We start from the raw sequence: 12,631 nt of genomic DNA, 5'->3' as shown, positions 1-12,631 counted from the left end.
CATAAGGAGAACGTAAGTTGCACGCACTTATGACGTACGGGTGATGCCGTCACACGGTGCCCTTACGCCACATTCTAGTTGTTAATAAAGTGTGCACACTAGCTCCTTACTGATCACTTTCTTAATTTCTAAAGCTACATTCACACAGCCCTCGGAAACACGCGTTCATGCGACCTCTTTCTATGAAAGTCTATGTGAACGTACATAAATGTGCGTTTCAGGTTCCCTCATTCAAAACGTCACACATTTTTAAGAACATTTTTAAAGCTTTATGTACAAAATGCGTGGCCGTTGAATTCGCTCAAACTTTGACCGATCAGGGACTTGGAGATGGCAGTCATTTGCCAGCTGTTCATTAATTGATTCCCGAGGAGAAATTAGTCATTTCGGTTTGTGCTCGGCCAGAATATATTCTGTATCAGCTATTCTGATGTAGTATAGCTTTATTCTATATCAGAATAGAGCTATGAAAGAAAAAGCCTGGAGCAAGACTTATGAGTTTTGATATTTTGCACCAAGCCTCTTCCAACTGTAAGTGACAGTAGGTGCTAGTAAACAGTAGCAAAAAAAAGAAGAAGCTCCTCCCTGCTTCTCCAGTGTGAACACTATGGGCTAAATGCATGGTGAAGAGCCTGTGTTCTTGAATGCTCGTCAAATACCTGGTGTTATCAGTCAGGCCGTGACCAAAGAGCACACACTCATCACTTGAATATCACTGGCTGCTTGCACAGCTCACAAGATTTGAGGGGGTTGAAAACATGAATAATCCGCACGACACTCCTCCATCTCACCTATTTAACCCTGACTTGCTAAGTGTTTGCCACGATCCGTCGTCCACAACTGAGTGATCTGCGACCTTGATATTTCGCCACCTGCGTGCCCCATACGGGTTTTGCCCTCGTTTTTTTTTTTTTAGACAACCAGTATCCACCCTTAAGGGCAGCTAGACTTGAACTGTAGCAAAGTTTATTTTGTGAGTATTTTAATGTTACCCAAAGTCAGACCAGACAGTCTGCAGAAGTAGTTAAATGCATCTGTGTTATTGATGTCATTTCTTATAAGAGTGAATCAGCTTCCCCTAAAAAAAGGTTCAATTTTCCATTTTTTCCACCACATCTTATCCTTCACCCAAGAGGTTTGAATATATTGACCAAGTGAGAAAAAAAACAACATCTAGCAGCAACAGAAACTGCAGATAAGATTGCACTGAGCCTAGTTTCTGCCTTCTTTCATTACCACCCCTAAGTCAATTCCCCCCATGCCACATCTTGCCTCAGTATTTCAGAGCATTCACATATTGGGTGGCAGAGGCTGTATGTTTGTGGGCGAGAAAATGCTTCCCATGTGAAAGTGCGCTGATTTGTACATTTTTTGTTGCGGCGATAAAAGCTAATAAACAGTCACTCCGTCGCTTTGTTGCGCACAGCAGTAACTCTCTAAATTTTTCCCATCTGTACATGGTTAATTCTACTGCTCAGACCGTATGACGTGCATCCGTAACTTACTGAGGCTGATGGGCTGCTTGACCGGGAGAAGGAGAAGTCAGAGAGCAGCAAAGTCCAAACTGTTCCAGAGGAGACAGGACATGGCTCTGCATAAATAAACTGTGCAGACAAAGTAATCAGAAGATAGGAATGATTTGCATCTCATGTTCTTGCACAAGGGGAAGATGACTTTAAACATTTACTCTGGGCAAAGCCTTAACTCCGGCTGAAAAGGTCTCCAAAGAACCATGAAATCCCAGCAACATCTGGTTCAGTGTATCATGTCTGGGGCTAAAGTTGATTAAATGTATAGAGTTAAAGCTCGGCTGCTTTTCATCTACCGTAAAAAAAAAAAAAAATCCTTCATTTGGAAACTTACAAGTCTTCAAAAAGCTACTCTACAGCTTTTTAAAGATTGTAGCTGTAGGCGCTGGATTTTTGGATGTAAAGAGCCGACTGTTCAACTGAGTTCCTTGAACTGCATCCAGACGTGAACATCTTAATCTCCTATCAGCAATATAGGATAACTTATGTGTGTTGCATCTGCAGTACATCCATCTTTTTAAAAAGAGGAGGTTGCGCAGAGTTCAACAAAAGCTAACTTTCAGCTTCCTAAATCTATTTAGGAATGTTTGAAGACATTATTGGAGCATCATTTTTGACTCTGAAGGTGGGACTGATTATGATTTCTGGGGGTAACATGTTTCCTCACCTGATGGATGGTCCTCCAATACAGCTCACAAAATAAATCTCCTGAAAGCTACTTTAGGTACTCTGCTGCCACTCCTCCTCAGACACCCCTGCCCTTCTGGTTCCACTCTGTATTCTTTGATCAGTTTCTTCTCTTTTTCCTTTCCCATCCATCACTGATCCCTCCTGTCATTACTTTGCAGTCCCACTTAAGGCTGCTGATTCCTTATTTCACTTTCAGTCTCTTCTTTTTTGCTGCATTCCTGTGCATACCCGCTGCTCACCCAACCTCGGCTGACATTTTTATGAGTAGGACCACATGCAGCTGGGAGCACAGACGTGAGCTGCTGTGTCTGTTTCTTTCTTCTCTTCTTTTCGGTTCTGCTGCTCCGCCGTTGCCGTCTGAAGGGCAGCTGTGTGTGGGAGACTGGAGAGCAGAGGGAAGTGTTATGGCACATTCCTCAAAAGAAAAAAAAAACTGCAACAGACAACATTTCCATAGCAGTCTGGTTTGCATCGTTTCAAGCTGGACTCATCAGTGGAGGTTTATGGAGAGCTTTACCATGACTAAGACCTGAACTGAATCCTTTGCAGGCCCCTTTTACTACTCTTCCCCTCAGAACAACTTTCTGGATGTATTGCAAGACAGCCATGGCTCTGCAGTGACACAAAAGAGGGGACCTGTCTTTTTAGGTGAGATTTTTATGAGGGTAGAGCTCAGGACTGAAGGAATCTTCAAAGATCTGATGCCTTTGTGTCACTACTTCACTGAGGGCACACATGTTTTAGCACTGACTCCCTTTATTTCCAGGCCATGAGACATCTGTATTTCTCATGAACAACCTAAGAGGGTGTGTGTGGTTTCAAGCAGCGGTGAGTGAAGCCTGGTACAATCAGGGCGTGTCTGCTCGCGGTTTGATGATTTATTCCACTGTCAGACCAAAAGTATAACTCTGCCAGCACTCAAAATGGATTTCACATTTAACAAATTGTAGGTGCTAACCTGGTGCAAACTAATACATTAAACTTTTTCAAATCCAGTGTAAAGTACTGAAATAAAAGCACAAGGAGCACGTTTTGTGGTCTGGATTTTTCCATAGACCTCATGAGCACAATTGTTGACACATTTTATGGTAAATACTCTGTAAAAACACACAGCACTCATGGGGCTCTAAGACACAAGCAGATATTGGACCTGAACCACATCCAGCTGGTTGTCAGAACCAGTCAAAAAAAGCCCACAGAGGCAACTATTTTTTTTTTACACATAACAAAACAAATAAATACATAAAAGTAATCAGGTTTATAGAAAAATGCCATTTTATATGTTCCTGGCAACGAGGCGGCCCAGACATGAGGGAATCAGAAATAATTGCAAATCAATCCCAGGGGGCTGCCCTGGACATAATCACTGTTTTCTTCACTGTGAGTTGGCCTGGTTTTGATTTGTAATGTTTAAACGTAATAAATTTTTCAGTCTTTTCCAGTTAAAATCAGAGTGTTCGCAGGGCGGATTCGGCCAAAACAAACAAACTCCGGATGCTACAGAGAAAGACGTTTCATTCAATCTTAGTGGAAGAAGTTTTTTGTGTTTGTTTTTTTATGTAACACATAACCTATCATACCATGCATGTGTGAACTATAATAAGAGCAAACTAGACATAAATGTATAGGAAATGGATCCCACTTCCACATAACAAGCCAAGAGGAATGAGTGACAGCAGCAGTACACAACAATCCTTTCTTCCGTTTTCCATCCAGGTCCTAATCAGCACAGGACATTACTTCATTCTGCCATGCAAGAATTTTCGATTTTATTTTCTCTAATAAAAGTTAAGTCTTGAGAATTAGAGGAAATGGGTGGGGGCTCAGATATTTCACCAACCTTCCCACCCCAGCTCCTCAACAGAGATTTGCTTGTGTCCTATTTTTTTCCAACCATGCGTCCTCTTCGGTCTGTCAACATCAAACCACAAAACAGAGAAACAAAAGTGAGCATTTGATAGCGGCCCTGCGTCCATTAAATAAGCTAAAGCACAAGCTTATGGATCAAATGATTCTGTTTAGTTCAGCCAATTCCCGTCTTAATGCCTTTTTTGCTCATTCACTGGTCCTTTCTGAAAATGAGATAGCAACTTGGCAGGAATCATTCTCCCAGCAAGAGGCTAATGCCTTGTTTGGATCAGCGCTCTGCAGAATGTAATCACAATTTAGCAGGAAATAAGAATGAAAAAAAAAAGCTAAACACTGAAGTGATTTACTACCCTGTTTGAGCTGGAGTCGGGATAATCTGAGACACACAGTGCAAGGTTCTGGCAGAAAAACTTGTCTTTGCTCCTGAAAATTCTTTCACTGCATAAACTCAGTTTATTGGCTGCTGTTTGTTTGTTTTTTCTCATAGTTTTATGTGGTTTAGCATGAGGACATAAGAAGGCATGAACCAGCAATTTTATTGGGGTGAAAGATTAATGAGTTTAGGGTTCAAGCTCTGGTCATGCAGCTCAAAATGAAAAGGTAAATAAAATATGTAAGGGTTGCGTATGTGGACCAAAAAAGGGGAAAGGACAAATAAAAGATGGCAAAGTATTAATTTAAAGAAGAATAATAGACATTTCTTTATTAAAAATTGTAATATATATAAATCTAAGTGTGTGTTTAGCTATCTGAGATGACATCTTAAGAAAAAAAAAAACAATATATGGGCATTTCAGTAATTAAAAAATAAAGACATGCGTGTCCAGATCAGTCTGGTAGCTTTCTTTTCCTTAACTATTGACTTCTATTTCTTTAAGATTATTAAACTTAGATCAAGTCAAGTAGATTTTAACAGAGCTATAATATGGCAATCCATATTTATATTTTATGTGGTAACTGAATCCTCACTTTCTCCTTAGTCTCAGCTGTCTGGTGGATCTCTTTCCTCTAAGACTTTTAGATTAATAACATTAGAGTTCTGCGGGATTTAATGAAAACAAAAAAAACATGTGGTCGCCTGGTTGATGGATTTACTTCCACACAATGTTGAAATATTGGACAAGATTTCCCCTCCAATACCGATAAAAGTTGACATGCCCTTGAGCAAAGTATTTAACCCTCAGCTGTACCCCTCACAATTCATTACATGATCTTGTAGCATGCAGCCGTTCAGGTTAAATACAAAGAGGGAAATTGAAATCATGCCCTCAAAGACCCAGTCAGAGGAAAATTGTGTTTTTGGTGTTTTTAACATGTTATGGTGGCATTATTCTGATGTTGGAGGACATATATGAATAAAATTAAGCTTAAATTTGCATGTCTGAGTATTTTTTTATTCAAATTGTTGTAAATCAGGAGCAGACAGATAAAGGATGTTTGATAAAGATTGCATTTGTGACATAGAAAATACCCTGGGCGGGGCGCAAACTCCCTGCTCCGCTCCATTCTAATGCTTCCACTGGCAGACAAATGGATCAATGTATGTCTTTGTTGTCCTCACCTGAGCTGGCATCTGATTCAAACTGTTCGTCAGGATAGCTCCAATATTGCTCACTTATTTAGTTGCACAAGTAATGTTAGTGATTGTGAGGGGCTGCAAGATAGCAGGAGAGAATGTAAACAGAGAGCAGTCCCGCCCACAACTCGGAGGTGAATTTCTAAAAAATCTCCTGCCATTCTACAGAAATTATGTCCTAGAAAATGACAGTTTTTTTGTTTTTGGCTAAAAACCGCATAATCATAGTTAAGAGACCACTTGGAGTGCTTTGACAATAGATCCAAAGGTAATCCGAGTGGATCTTAAATAAAATCTTTTGAAATTTTAATGTATTTGATGATTCTAATCTCATGAACACTGAGTAGGATTTTTATAGCTCGTTTATACTCAACTAAAATTTTGAATGTAAAATAACTATACATAGTATCTGTTTTTGATCATGCTAATGAGATAGGGGTCTCAGAAATGCATACATCAAATTATATTATACAATAATAAAATACATCATCCGATGGTTAACTGATTAACATTAACAAAATTGCAGCGATATTTAAAACATATTTAAAAGAAAAACGTCTACAACTCTAGCTTGTGATCTCTGTTGGCCGAGCTTTCCTGAGGAATGTAACATTGGTCAGAGTCTGTCTGTGTAACAGAGCGGGGAGGGTGCAAAGATTTTTTCCCTTTTGGCCTCTTTGGGCTTTGCTAAAAGGCCAAAATGAATGCAGTGTAGAACAAAACTCCCCGCTTTTTTTGATAGAGCTCGTTTGTTAGAAACACTTCCTTCTGCATCCTTAAATAAATAGATCCTATCTTGCCAATGTTATCACTCTATTATATTTTTTAACAAATAAACAGAAAAGTATAATTTATCATTAAATGTTGTCATCATTCTGATTTTAAGGTTCTTTTTATGTAAAATAAATGTGTTCGTGGAGCAACCCTTCAGGATCCTTGACCTGTTTTTGAACAATTACCATTTTTAAGACAGATTATGGGTCATACGGGTGCAGCAGCTCATGCTTTGCACCAATTATTTCAGGCCTAACACACAGGAGGGACTTGAAATAATAATCAATCCTCGTCCGATGTCTCAGGGTGTATTTGCGAAGATACAGTGCCTTCCACTGCCTCCTCGACTCCCCTGTCTGGAAACAATTAAACTCATACCTTCATACCTCCTACCATCTGGGCTCAGTGAGGCCCTTTCACTCCTGAACTTCCTGAATCAAGAGACCACGCTGGATCTTTTTTTCCATTCTGAAGGCTCACATTGATATTTAGTACACCGGAGGCTTTGTCGGTCATGCTTTTGGCTTGTTATACATTTGTCAGGGAAAATAAGCAACTTGAGAAGACTTCAGAGCCTCACCTTTACTGCAGAAGAGCTCCTGGTTTGAAAAATTACAGCTGCCAAACATGTTTTTCAAATGATGTTCTTATGACCGAGAGAGAAAATATTAAGCTGCAAAGTCAAGAAAAACGAAAGGAACAAGAGCTGAAATTGATCAATATCGTCGGAGACCTTTGATCAAATAAAGAAAAAGGCTCTGTATCTTTGTCTTGTCCAGGTAACGCCGGACTTTTTGTCAAACTGGTGTGTCAGGCTTTAATAGGTGCCGCTCCTTCGTCTCCAGTGAGCTATCCTCATCATTGTCACTCCACAGGTTTAAAAGTCCTTCTTAGGCCTGAGCTAGATAGATCCCATTACTCTGAGCCAAGTGAAGATACTGGCAAGTACATAACTTTTCTATTAAGGAGAAAGTGCTGAAAGGATCCGCAGAGGCCGATGAATGGGTCATGGAGAAGCAGGGGTTGAATCTGGTTATTTATCTTCATTGACCAGCACCAAGAGACCAGAGGAGATTATCACAGTTTGTGATGAAGACCCGTGTGAGGTGGCTGCCAGCAGCTTGATGGATGGGTGAGAACTGGAAAGAAGGGCGGTATCCTTTAGACACCGCAGATTCAACTCAGGACTGAAAGGCAATTCCCATTTCTCATTTCAGAAGCACCAGCAATGGTGGGGCGTATGATCAGTCCTCTTTATCTTTGAAGCAAAAATTGCCAGATTTAGTTCAAATAGCCAGAAAATGCAGAAAAATAAAAACATTAGCGTTTCCATGGACCAGCTTTTTCAGTGCTCCCTCTGTTGCTCTATGTCAATCTTTATTGGTTAAAAAGTTGGGGGGGTGGCTCTACGTTTAAATAAAATTTGCTTGTTTTCTTTTATTCATATTGGTGAGGAGCATTTTGTGTTACCAAATAAACCCAGTTGGTTGGTTAAAATATTGAACGATTGTCGGACAAAATATTGATTAAATTTTGGTCGGTCAGTAAAATTTATAATTGATGGTTGGTCAATCAGTAAAATGCTTGATTGTCGGATGGTTGCTTTGATTTGATTGACTGTCAAATTATGGATGGATGGATGGATGGATGGATGGATGGATGGATGGATGGATGGATGGATGGATGGATGGATGGATGGATGGATGGATGGATGGATGGATGGATGGTCAGTCAGTTAAATGATGGATTAATCGATTATCAATCGATCAGTCGGTTGATTAAATGACTGGCTACTCATTTAGATTGGGTTGCTTTTGCACCAAGCAACTGCTAGAAATGGCTAAACTAACTTTAGAATCCTTTTTCTTAAACTTATTTAAGAATTATTAAAAAATAAAGATATGTGATGTTTTGGTTCATCTTGTGGAACAACCAAAAGACGGTAAGTTCATAATGAATAACTGCATTTATTTTTTCTATTTTGTATCTATTCAAGCAAGGTATTCAATTGTGTAATAAACGGTTAGCTTTATTTTCATTTAAGCAGGTGTAACGATTCACATTTATTTCTCTGTGAAAATAAGCTGCTTTCTTTTAACAACATTTCTGCCTTTGTGGATGTTTCTCATTGGACTAAGATTCCACTGCAATCCCTCAATTCTTTTAGTTTCATCTTAAATAGCTTTCCCTTAATTGTTCAAAGATGCTCATTAGCTCCAGCAGGGTGTGATGACTTCATAGCATAATGTGGTTCAGTCATCCTGTCTTGTCTTGTGATATCAGCTGCCAGGTTTTTACAGTACACCTTAAGCTAATTCTCCACAGTGCTGCTGCATTTTTACACGTCTAAAGCAAGAACAGCCTTCCTCCAACCCTTCCGTTATAATCCCAGTGATGACAGACTTTAATTTTTAATTTCTTCTTTCAAAGGAGATTTCTCTCAGTTCATCTCCATCAACATGTGACAACAGATGTGGGTCACCCTTTATACAAGAAAAAAAAATGTCAGATGGAAACAGAGGTGCTTTTTAACAGTATACTGTATGTCGGACAAAGTGAAATGTATTACCATTAACTTGTAGAATTTGACATAAAACTCTTACATATTGTGAAAACTGGAGCTTCACTCTGCACCTTGTAGATATGCAAGCCCAAATCGGCTTGCTTGTGCACGCTAAGACATCATTAGCATGCTTTTTTTTTTAGAGCAAACCTCCCCTGGAAGTCTGGAAAAACACTGTCCTCCATAAATACCAGCTTCTCAATCATGCATGCTCGTGCACCTGACCCCTGACTCAAGAACACAAGGCAACGCAGACTCAGTGCCCGAATTATTCACGCAGCATGCAAAGGAAGCGTTCTTTCCATTCAAGGTAATTTACCGTTGTAAACAGGAGCTTGTGAGGTAAGCCGTCACTTTGTTTACAGCTGCCTGTGAACACTGCAGGTTTAATCCCATCTGCTCAACATATGGGTTTAAAAAAAAAGCTCTCTTTATGATGATCAATTAAGAAAACAAGCTTTTTCACCTGATACAATGCGTGATGGAAAACCCATCTCTGCTCCCAGAACCCTTTCTTCACTACCGTTTCCTGCCACCCACCTGGATGATATCTCCAGGGCTCTTCTGAGCTCAACGCTGGATAAATAGAAGCAGACAACAGGGGCTCTTTTTTTGTAACCATCCCACACAGAGCTGTTTTTAAGCACTTTCACCTCTCGTACGACTGAGAGAAAAATTTACTCCCTGCAAAATGTTAAATACCTCATAACCTCTCTCGCGTGAGGGCATGCTCTGCAGCTCACTGGGTTATAGCTGCTGCACTCAGATGAAGGCATTCCAGACACCGGCAATGAGTGTGTTGTAAACAGACTAAAGCGTGCTTTGACAGGCATCCTTACACAATCACACTGTTATTATAATTCTTTTTATGTCATTCTGCTTTTTTCCTCTCTCTTTCTTGGTTTCTCTTATTCCGAGACCACAGATATGTCCTAATGACCGGGTCATCTGGGTTCTGAAAATGAAATGCAATAGAAGCATCCTTTGAAAACCAAGCCAAAGGATAAAACGTTTTAGTCCCACTCGGATCATCTTTTGGTCTACTTCAAAGCATTCCCAGTGGTCTTTTAATTATGATTATGCAGTTTTTAGCCAAAATCTAAAAATGTGTTTTGTTTTCTAGGACAGTTTCTGCAGGAGCTCATTAGAAATTCATGTCTGAGTTGTGGGTGGGAGGGTTGGCAAGCATGTAAGCCAGCACTCATTTCCCATGATCCTTTTGTATTCATGCTCTCTCACTAGTTGACAGACTCTCACTACCCTAATAACACTAGCAGTGCAACAAAAATGGCGAGCAATATTAGAGCTATCCAGTCATACAGTTTTGAGCCGGATGCCAGCTCGCCTCAAACAAAGACAAACATGGATCTATTCATCTGCAAGTGGACACATCAGAATGGAGCAGAGCTGGGAGCTTGTGGCCTGCCAATTGTAGATTTTACATAAGCATTAAAAAAAATGTCATCTGCTCCTGATTCACTAAGTTTAAAAATAAAGAAATACTCAGAAATTCTAAGCTTAGTTTTCTTTATTTTTGTCCTCCAAATGCTACAAGAACACCATATTCATGAAAGTAGGTCTTTAAAGACTTTTTTAGTTAATCTCATGTGTATGACCTGGAGGCCTTTTTCTATGTTCATGAGGGTTCTGCCTCATCTCTCTGTCATGTTTATCTGTTTGGGTGACCACATAAGAGGAACCCACCAGAGTGGAGGATGTGTGGATGCCGTGCTGTTTATCCTCAGTGCCGATGTCTTTTTTTCTGGGTAGCGTTTGATTGTGTTGACTCCCAAGCTCCCATTTGCACACCGAGCGCCTCTCTGCGAGTAAGCATATGTTTAGTCTACAGGCAAGAAGAGAGGGGCTTGTGGTGTAACAAAGATGAATAGCCAGGTTTATTCCTCCTCATTTGAAGTGAGCCTGTATCAGCGTAGGACATCAGCAGCTGGTGGTCACTGCGCTGCAGGCACTGCTCTGGAACTTCAGTAAATAATAAGTAGGATGCACAGAGGGAGACAACGAGACACTGAAGGGCGCAGTGGCTGATTGGATGAGCGATATTCCTTTTGTCACATGGATCGAGCAGGCGGCAGTGGTATTACCACAGTGTTAACGACATGTGCAAGATCAGCGCAAAATTATGCTGAGCAGCACTGACAGCTACTACAGTGAAAGAGGGGGAAAAAATGGTTGCATCCAAAATGTGAGACAGGGAGTCGTTTTTAACGCATGCTGTCATCACCAATAAAGTTGTTTTTTCTTGCCTTCCACATTAAAGAAAAACACAAACTAAATTCAGCTATGGTAAACAGTGGCATGCAGCTGAAAACAACCACACAAAAGCCTTCAGACTTCACAAGACATTAAAGGGTTTTGTATCCTGCACTTTCTTAAAAGCAGACATAATTGCCAGAGACATTCATTTAACGTATATCAAATGTTTTTAAACAATGTACAGCTGGGATACAGCTTCAAGGCACTTTTTCAACCCTGTCTACAAAGCAGTTTTGTTAGTTGCTGGTTTTAGAGCTCATGCATGGAAGAAACGCTAATCTAAGTGTCTCTTATGCCATGTTCCCACCGGGCATTTGTCGTGCATTTAAGAACGTGGGTTCCTGAATGTGCTTTTAGCATATGGTGTTCCCAGTGGACTGTCAATACCCAGCCTGGTTGCAGTTGGAAGAGGTTTGACGTGAAATGGTGGTGCAAAATTTTTCCCCAGGCTATTTCTTTCACAGCTTTATTCCGATATATATGAAAGACTGGGTCATAATTCAGGCCAGGCAAAAACTGCAAATGTTAATTTCTACTCCATGATCCAACGATTGGCACTTCCGTGAGTGAAAATGATGCAACCCATACATCACTACCAAAAAGCTGAGTCGCTGATTGGTTAAAGTTCAACTGGTTTCGACATGCATTCAATAATCACTTGTTTTATGTGTGGAACCCAAAACAGTCATAAAACTTGCTGGGCAACACGTGAATGCAAGCTTTGAAAGAGGTATTACAGCCCAAAGTGTTTTGCAGCAGCCGATGTGCATAAAATTCTATGATCACATCACATCACAGCTCAGTTGTATTGATCTGTTTGTGCAGCATTAATATTTGTTGGGGGCACATGAGCATTTTCTTCTTTTTAAAAACGGGTTTAATAAAAATGAAAACACATCTCAAGTCGCAGCATTTTAGCTTTCTGTAAGATCCATAGGATGCTCGACCCACAATTGTTTAATTTTTGATGGCATAGTACTTGGCAATTCTCTCAGAAAGCCTAGCAAACAGTTAGAGGTACTGTGAAGTCCATGTCATATCACATTTACGCAATTTTGCAGCCTGAGGGCAAAATGAGGCAGGTAATTTTAATGTTGCTGTCAAACAGAGAAAGTGCTACCATCTGAAAATATCTATTTGTTCACACTCTGAGAGCTCCCCTCCCTGGCTCTCATGTCAACACTGACTGCAGCTGTGTCTCCAATGTGTCGCTTCGTGTTTTATTGCTAAAGAAGAACCAGGCCCAGACACAAATAAAAACAGGCTTTTTGCAAAGCAATTAGTTAGTACTCAAGCACAGAGGCCATGCAGGTCTTGGGTTCTCTACAATTTCACAATTTCAAGCTTCTACAGTTG

Source organism: Oryzias latipes, chromosome 10 (assembly GCF_002234675.1).
Source record: "Oryzias latipes chromosome 10, ASM223467v1".
Classification (NCBI taxonomy): Eukaryota; Metazoa; Chordata; class Actinopteri; order Beloniformes; family Adrianichthyidae; genus Oryzias; species Oryzias latipes.
This window is presented reverse-complemented; position numbering follows the sequence as displayed.